Source organism: Planococcus citri, chromosome 2 (assembly GCF_950023065.1).
Source record: "Planococcus citri chromosome 2, ihPlaCitr1.1, whole genome shotgun sequence".
Classification (NCBI taxonomy): Eukaryota; Metazoa; Arthropoda; class Insecta; order Hemiptera; family Pseudococcidae; genus Planococcus; species Planococcus citri.
Genome location: NC_088678.1, coordinates 76,005,682 through 76,013,525, shown reverse-complemented (window position 1 = coordinate 76,013,525; position 7,844 = coordinate 76,005,682).

Sequence of the window (7,844 nt, the reverse complement as noted above, 5' to 3'; positions counted from 1 at the left end):
GTATCCGAACCTTTGAAAAAAATACATATATATTGGTGGGGAAATGACTCTGAAAATTTAGAATTCTTCATACACTCTGTAAACAACAAAATAATGTGAAAATAAATCATCTCGAAGACCTTGCGAGCGATGTTTTTAAATCTCATTTCATGCAATTCAGTAGTATTATTCCTCAACCTCTTTCCTTAAGAATTTTTGCAGATGATATAAACATTTCAATACGTTCAAATAACATCAAACTAGCCTCAGAAATGATCCAAAAAACTCTAAATTGTATTGAAAAATGGGCTGAAACAAATGGACTAACATTTTCTGAATCTAAAACTCACTGTATACTTTTTACAAAGAGAAATAAAACCTACCCAGAACCTATCCTTGAATTCAAAGGACATCCTTTAGTTTTTAAACCAACCACTAAATTCCTTGGACTTACTTTTGATAAAACACTTACTTGGACGCCTCATTTTCTCAACATAAAAGCTCAACTTAACAAACGTCTAAATTTACTAAAAATTGTTAAAAATCCAAAGTATAACCCATCACGCCAACTATTACTTCACTTGTACAAAGCTCTGATACGTAGTAAAATTGAATATGGAAGTCCATGCTTTACAAACCTGTCAAATAAAACTACTAACATTCTCAAAACTGTTCAAAATTCCTCCTTGCGCATCTGCATAGGTGCTCTCTATTCATCTCCAATTGATAGTATTTATTGTGAAGCTGCAGAGCTTCCTCCTGATTTTAGGAAAATTCTCATGACAAACAAATTCTTAACAACTGTTGCAAATAATCCATCTCACCCTCTTCAAAGGTCACTCAATGTCTACAGCTCTCAGCATTTCCTCCATTCTTCAGGTCCAATCCCAGAATTTATCAAAAATATGAACAACCTACAAATTGACCTAAAAAACCTAATACATCAACCAATATCTTATCCCCCTTGGTCTCTCAAACCTATACAGATGGAATTTTACTTAAGAAACTACCCAAAACATGATCACTCCCCATTATTAATCAAGAGTCATTACTTAGAACTGTTATCAAACTATACTGAATATAACTTATGCTTCACAGATGGTTCAAAAATTTCTAATATTCATACTGGTTATGCTTACTCAATTAATGACAAAGTTCTCAGTTTCAAAATTCACAACTGTGCCTCAATTTTTACTGCTGAACTCACTGCCATAAAACATTGCCTAATAGATATAATTTCCATTCAATCAGAAAATAAAAAATTCTTAATCCAAAGCGACTCACTAAGTTCACTGCTATCCATTCAAAACATTTTTTCTGACCATCCCATAGTCCAAGACATACATAAGTCCCTTTTTAACCTCCAATATTATGATTACTCAATTAGCTTCATGTATGTTCCCAGCCACATAGGTATCACTGGAAACGAAACTGTTGATAGATTAGCAAAAACAGCCGCTACCCCCTCCCCTCTTACTACTCTCACTCCTGATGATATTAAATCTCTAATCACTCACAACACATTTTTTAACTGGCAGAACTTTTGGTCACAACAAACTTCAAACAAACTCTTCCAACATAAAAAAACTACTCTCCCCTGGAAAAATCTAGGCCACCTGAACAGAAAAGAAGAAATCCTGATTACCAGACTAAGAATAGGCCACACAAAAATTACTCATAACCACTTATACCAAAAAGAACCAAAACCCTCATGCCAATTTTGCAGAAACGAACCCATATCCAACCAACACATACTTTTCAACTGTCTCCAACTAAAACAAAACAGACTTACACTACAGATAAAAGAAAACCCACCTACTATCCCTGACGAACCCTCAGAAATACAAAAATTCATCTCCCTAGTAGAAAACATCGGACTCACAAACCAAATCTAGCCCCCCCCCCTTACGGGTGTAATAATCTTGTAATTATAAACACCCCAAAAAAAAAAAAAAAAAAAAAAAATTCAACCCTCTAGCCAATGGTGAATTCTTTTTTTCAATCTGAGAAAAATATCAGCAAGAAGATTGAGAAAATAGTTCGAAAATCTTGCAGACCGACGGCAAAATGTTGCCACCAGAACACCGCGGCGTTTCTAGCTTGCTGCTCGGGGAAAACAAAGGCAGAAAATGTTGTCAGCGATTTGGTAAAATTTTTCATGTTTTTTTTTTTTTTTTGAATAAATCAATAATGAAACAAAAATCAGGTTTACAAAAAACACTACATTTTAAATCAATTTCGACTTGAATAAATATTGACTCATTCTCCCCCATCCCTTCACTGAATTGTCCAAAAAGTGTAAATTTTTCTTTAAACTTGCACGAAAATTCTTTGTTTATTTTTTTCTCAAAACTGCTATTAGCAAAGCACTGTTTTCTTGTTATATTTGCGAAAAAAAGGATCGGTCTTTTCATTTCAATCAATTTCTAACATTTTCAATTTATTCCCTCTGTTTTTCAGAACATTTAATATAAATTTTGACCTAATTCACTCCCCTACTTCATTTCTAATTTGATGGTTCGCCAAAAGTGATGCTATCAATATAAAAATTTCAAAAAAAAAAAGTTATGCTCCTTTTTATTTAGGTATTTAATAGTTTAAAGTAAAACTTTGAAATCGATTTTTCAGTATGATTTTTTTCACTTCGTAGTTGAATAATTAAATCGCAATTTCGAATCTGAACTCTGCTAGGTATCATTTTTTTGTGAATTTACATCACTGATCACTGCTGCCTGAATATACTTATCATTAACATGGTGACGGTACCGAGTAGTCAGCTTATGTTTCCGCCTTTCCCTAGCTTGGCAGTTTTTATGCGAGTTGAAAATTTTTTTAATCATTCGAAAATGGTTTAGTCGTTTTCATCAGATAGATAATTTCCATTTTTTAGAAATATTATTCGTTATGGAAGTAGATAGGTAGGTACTATCGTATCGTTTATCAGTTTTTGAAATTTGTCATTCTCGGAATATGACTGATTTTCTGATGATTTCGCGCAAAGTGTTCGTATTTGGGTGTGGTCATTGCTATTCCTATTAATATGACAAAGAAATTTTCTGTTGGATCTGGTAATTTTATAATCAGTTTTTGAAAATTTTGTCGGTATTCTGTTCTATTTTCAAAAATGAACTTTTCATGATTTTTTTTCGTAATTTTTGGACGAATGGTGACATTTTAAAAATTATAACATCAATGCAGAAGATGAATCACCGAAAATTGGAATGGACTCGTTTGCGAATGATTCGCTCAGAAACTATGAATAATTCGAGAACTATTACTGAATCGATGGAAATTAAATCAGATAATAGGTACCTGTATGAGCAGACAAAGCGAAACCTTCCAGATACATTAGGCAACTGCATATGTGTTCGGGTTGAAAATAAGCTAAATCGATACTTTAGACTCTAAAACAAAAAACAGAGTGGGATTTTTCAATTTGAGTTGTTTTTGTGGTCAGGAGAGATGAATAAAGTTGAAAAAAATGACCGTTTTTGCCCTACTTCACAAGCTTGTAGCGACATCAGTATTGTTTTTTGAAAAAAATCAAGGTCATCCGAATTATACAATTTCAGACTTGGTCCATAACATATATAATATTTTAAAACTCAGAGCGCGCGACGCTGGCGTTACTCCACCACCTAATCTTGACGCGGAACTGTGTTCACCCGAAGTTCAAATTGACCTTTTTGTATTTAGAAAAATTTGTCTTATGCGCTTGAAACTTCAAAAATCAAAAATTGGGGAAAGTTGTTTAGGTACTTAAAAAAGTGCGTAAAATCCGAAAATGACCTTGTTTTTTTTTCGCAAAACTATACGGATATTGCTACGAACTCTTGAAGTAGGGCAAAAACGGCCATTTTTACAACTTTGATCATCTCTCCTGACCACGAAAACAACTCAAATTGAAAAACCCCGCTCTGCTTTTATGTTTTAGAGTCTAAAGTATCGATTAAGCCCATTTTCAATCCAAACACCAAACAGTCAAAAAAAGTTGCCCAGTGTTATTTTTCCAAATCTCGTAAATAGCTGACCCGTGGACAATTACAAATTTTGAAAATATCGTGACATAATACATACATATGAGAGGGGTCTTGCGAATAGGTCCTTTGTGGTGATATTTCGATTTTTTCATGAGAGAGAAAACATCGAATCGCTTCGATTTTTTCGATTTTTTTTTTTTTTTTTTGATTTTCAGGTGCAGTGCATGTTGTCTTGCGCAAAGGTTGGATGAGAAATTTTGACGAAATTCGTTTATCATCGCCTGATATCTGTGATTTAGAAAAGGGACCTTGTGCTGAACAGTCGAATTCACACAACGTTACAGACTACCCCGCAGAAAAATACCGAGCAATTCGGATTCGCCATGAAATTTCACATACCTAGGTAACAACAATAAAATAATTTTGTGAGTTTTTGAGTATTCATGTTCAAATAATTTTTAAAACGAGAAGCTGATGAGACAGGCAAAATCTGACTGCACCATTCGATTTCTCGTGAAAAAGTAAGTCGGAATCGCCAATAAAAAAAAACATCGAATCACCACAAGGGCCCATATCGCGAAACGCCTCTTAAAATTATTATTTTTGGACCTATCTAGCCTTGATCTAGACAAAGTAGGAGATGTGTATTGTTCCATAATTATTTTAAATAAATTTTTTACGAGTTATCATGGTCGTTTCCTTTTTTCCTCATTTTCCTATTCTTTTTCGCGGGCTCAATCAATGTGCGCTTGCCTAGTGTTATGCGCAATTCTTTGGACAACAAAAAATGTATGGGTCAGAAATGTGAAATTTTGTGACAGTTTCTTATTCTTTGTGTTTAGACATTTCTCGCTATTTTGGGAACGTTTTTGTTCCGTTTTCGCAGTTCTGAGTGTAAATATTGGATAAGGTACTATACGCATTCTTAAAAAGTACGTACCTACCTATGCATTATTATTATTAAAATCTCATAAAAAGAATCAATGAAAATCATAATTGTGTATTACAAGTTTGGTTTGAAAAAAATTGATAACATTTTAATTATAATTGATCATAAAATTGCGAGTTCATTATAAATATTTCTATAAAAATGAGTTCATAGGTAAGTATGTATGTTGCAAAACTCTGATAGCAAAAAAAGGTAATTCTATAGGTAGAATATAGTTTGTAAAATAACTTATCTACATAGGTATATCTCAAAAACTTAACAATGCAGATTCATGAAATTATTTGTAAACCAGAAAATTGCATAAAGAATGCTTAAAAAAACCCTCATTTTAATTTATTTTCATCTCATCATGAATCCTTATTCTTTCTGCTTTAGAACCGCTAGCACCTGCTGGACTGATCCGATTAATTCATTAATTCGCTGATCTCTTTCAGTGATTTCTCTTTTGATGTCAGCAATTTTTTCGTCAATTGCAATCATTTTTACATTGTTTTCTGCAATTTTTTTGTCAATTGCAATCATTTTTACACTGTTTTCTGCAATTTTTTCGTCAATTTCAATCATTTTTATGTCATTGTTATGTTGATTTCAGCAATTTTTTCGTCAATTGCAGTCGTTTTTACGTTGTTTTTAGTGACTTGTTCATCAATTATTCTAGTTATTTTTGCATCGTATTCAAGCTTTATATCATGCATTTTACCACGTAACTGATGAATCAGTTTGTTCACCGATTCCTTCTCGGGTCGATTCTCTCTTATGTCGTTCTGCTGTGTATTGTTGGCAATACTGGATTGGTGTCGTTTTTCCAAGATTTCTTTAATTTGTATAACATTGAAGGATTCCATTACATCTATTATTTCAGGTTTACCACCAATACTTCTTACTGTCTCGATTCTGTTATATCTGCGTACGTTTAGAAAAACATAATCAGTATCATAGGGACAAAATACATTCCTAAGTATTTTGTAACCCGCGCACACTGTCATGCGAAGTTAACCCACTTATATCACAGACGTACTACGTTTGACGTGACCCCTTTTCTCAATAACCGAAACGTGGCACAGACAAAAATAATGAGAACAGAATCAAAAAATCCACTTTGAAAAAATGCATCAGGAGGAAGGCGATTCTGAAACTACGTAAAATTCTGAGCAAAATGGCGTTTTGAAAATTTTTCCGCAACCCCCCACTTCCGCTCCCATTGCCACTTGAAAAATCAATTTTCTCCGATTTCTTGAAAATATGAAAAAATTGAACCGGAGGAAGAGGATATTTGATGTACTCGATTAGGCGAGAAAAATGGCGTATTTGGAATTTTTCCACCCCCCACCCTTTTTGCTCCCACCATTCAAAATTTTTTGGAGTGGGGAGGGAAATGAAGGAAGATATGAAAAAATTGAACGGGAGGAAGGGGATATTTGATGTACTCGATTAGGCGAGAAAAATGGCGTATTTGAAATTTTTCCACCCCCCACCCTTTTTGCTCCCCCCATTCAAAATTTTTTGGAGTGGGGAGGAAAATGAGGAAAATGAGGAAAATATGAAAAAATCAAATGGGACGAAGGGGGTATTTAATGTACTTAATTATCCGAGTAAAATTACGCTTTCAAAATTTTTCCATCCCCCACCTTTTTTTTTCATATTTCCCACTATATATTTGAAATTTCGAATGGTGGGAGCAAAAAGGGTGCGGGGTGGAAAAATTTCAAATACGCCACTTTTCTCGCCTAATCGAGTACATCAAATATCCCCTTCCTCCCGTTCAATTTTTTCATATCTTCCTCATTTCCCTCCCCACTCCAAAAAATTTTGAATGGTGGGAGCAAAAAGGGTGGGGGGTGGAAAAATTCCAAATACGCCATTTTTCTCGCCTAATCGAGTACATCAAATATCCTCTTCCTCCGGTTCAATTTTTTCATATTTTCAAGAAATCGGAGAAAATTGATTTTTCAAGTGGCAATGGGAGCGGAAGTGGGGGGTCGCGGAAAAATTTTCAAAACGCCATTTTGCTCAGAATTTTACGTAGTTTCAGAATCGCCTTCCTCCTGATGCATTTTTTCAAAGTGGATTTTTTGATTCTGTTCTCATTATTTTTGTCTGTGCCACGTTTCGGTTATTGAGAAAAGGGGGGCTTACACCATCGACCTTTTAGTTAATATAGACGACTACTCATACGCAATATTAGGCCACTGGTTATGTCGCCAACTCTGTGGATTTTGAACTGTGAACAAACGCATCTGCGCATGTCTCACGAATTGATGCATGTATAAACTGTAAACACCACCTTCCCACCAGTACCACCACTAATCCACCCACTAACAACCAAATACACACACACATTTCCTGACGCATGAGCAGATGCGTTTGTTCACAGTTCGAAATCCACAGAGTTGGCGACATAACCAGTGGCCTAATATTGCGTATGAGTAGTCGTCTATATTAACTAAAAGGTCGATGGCTTACACGAGGTGAGTTATAATTGTCACGTCAAACGTAGTACGTCTGTGATATAAGTGAGTTAACTTCGCATGACAGTGTGCGCGGGGTAACGAAAGAAATAATCCAACTGCACGATCAACTTCACTTGAGATCTCAGATAAACCAATTCGCTGTCTTCCATGATGGTTTGTACATCGATACAGGCCAAACCATTCATCATATTATAAAGCACCATGGTGACGAGCACAACAAAAACAATGAAAAAGATAACGCTGTAACTGAAATCCGATCCAAGTGGTAAAGAAGAAGCGTCAAACTCGCCAGTCATCATGATGATCGTTTTGATAATCGACGCAAATGGATCTTGCCACGAATTGATGTAATTTTCATTTGTGCGATGCACCTCATTGCGGTTCGTTTCATTTTGTGGCGATGTATACTTCCCAGTTACATCTCTGAACATGATAAAAAAGCTGAAGGCGAATGATACAAGCAAA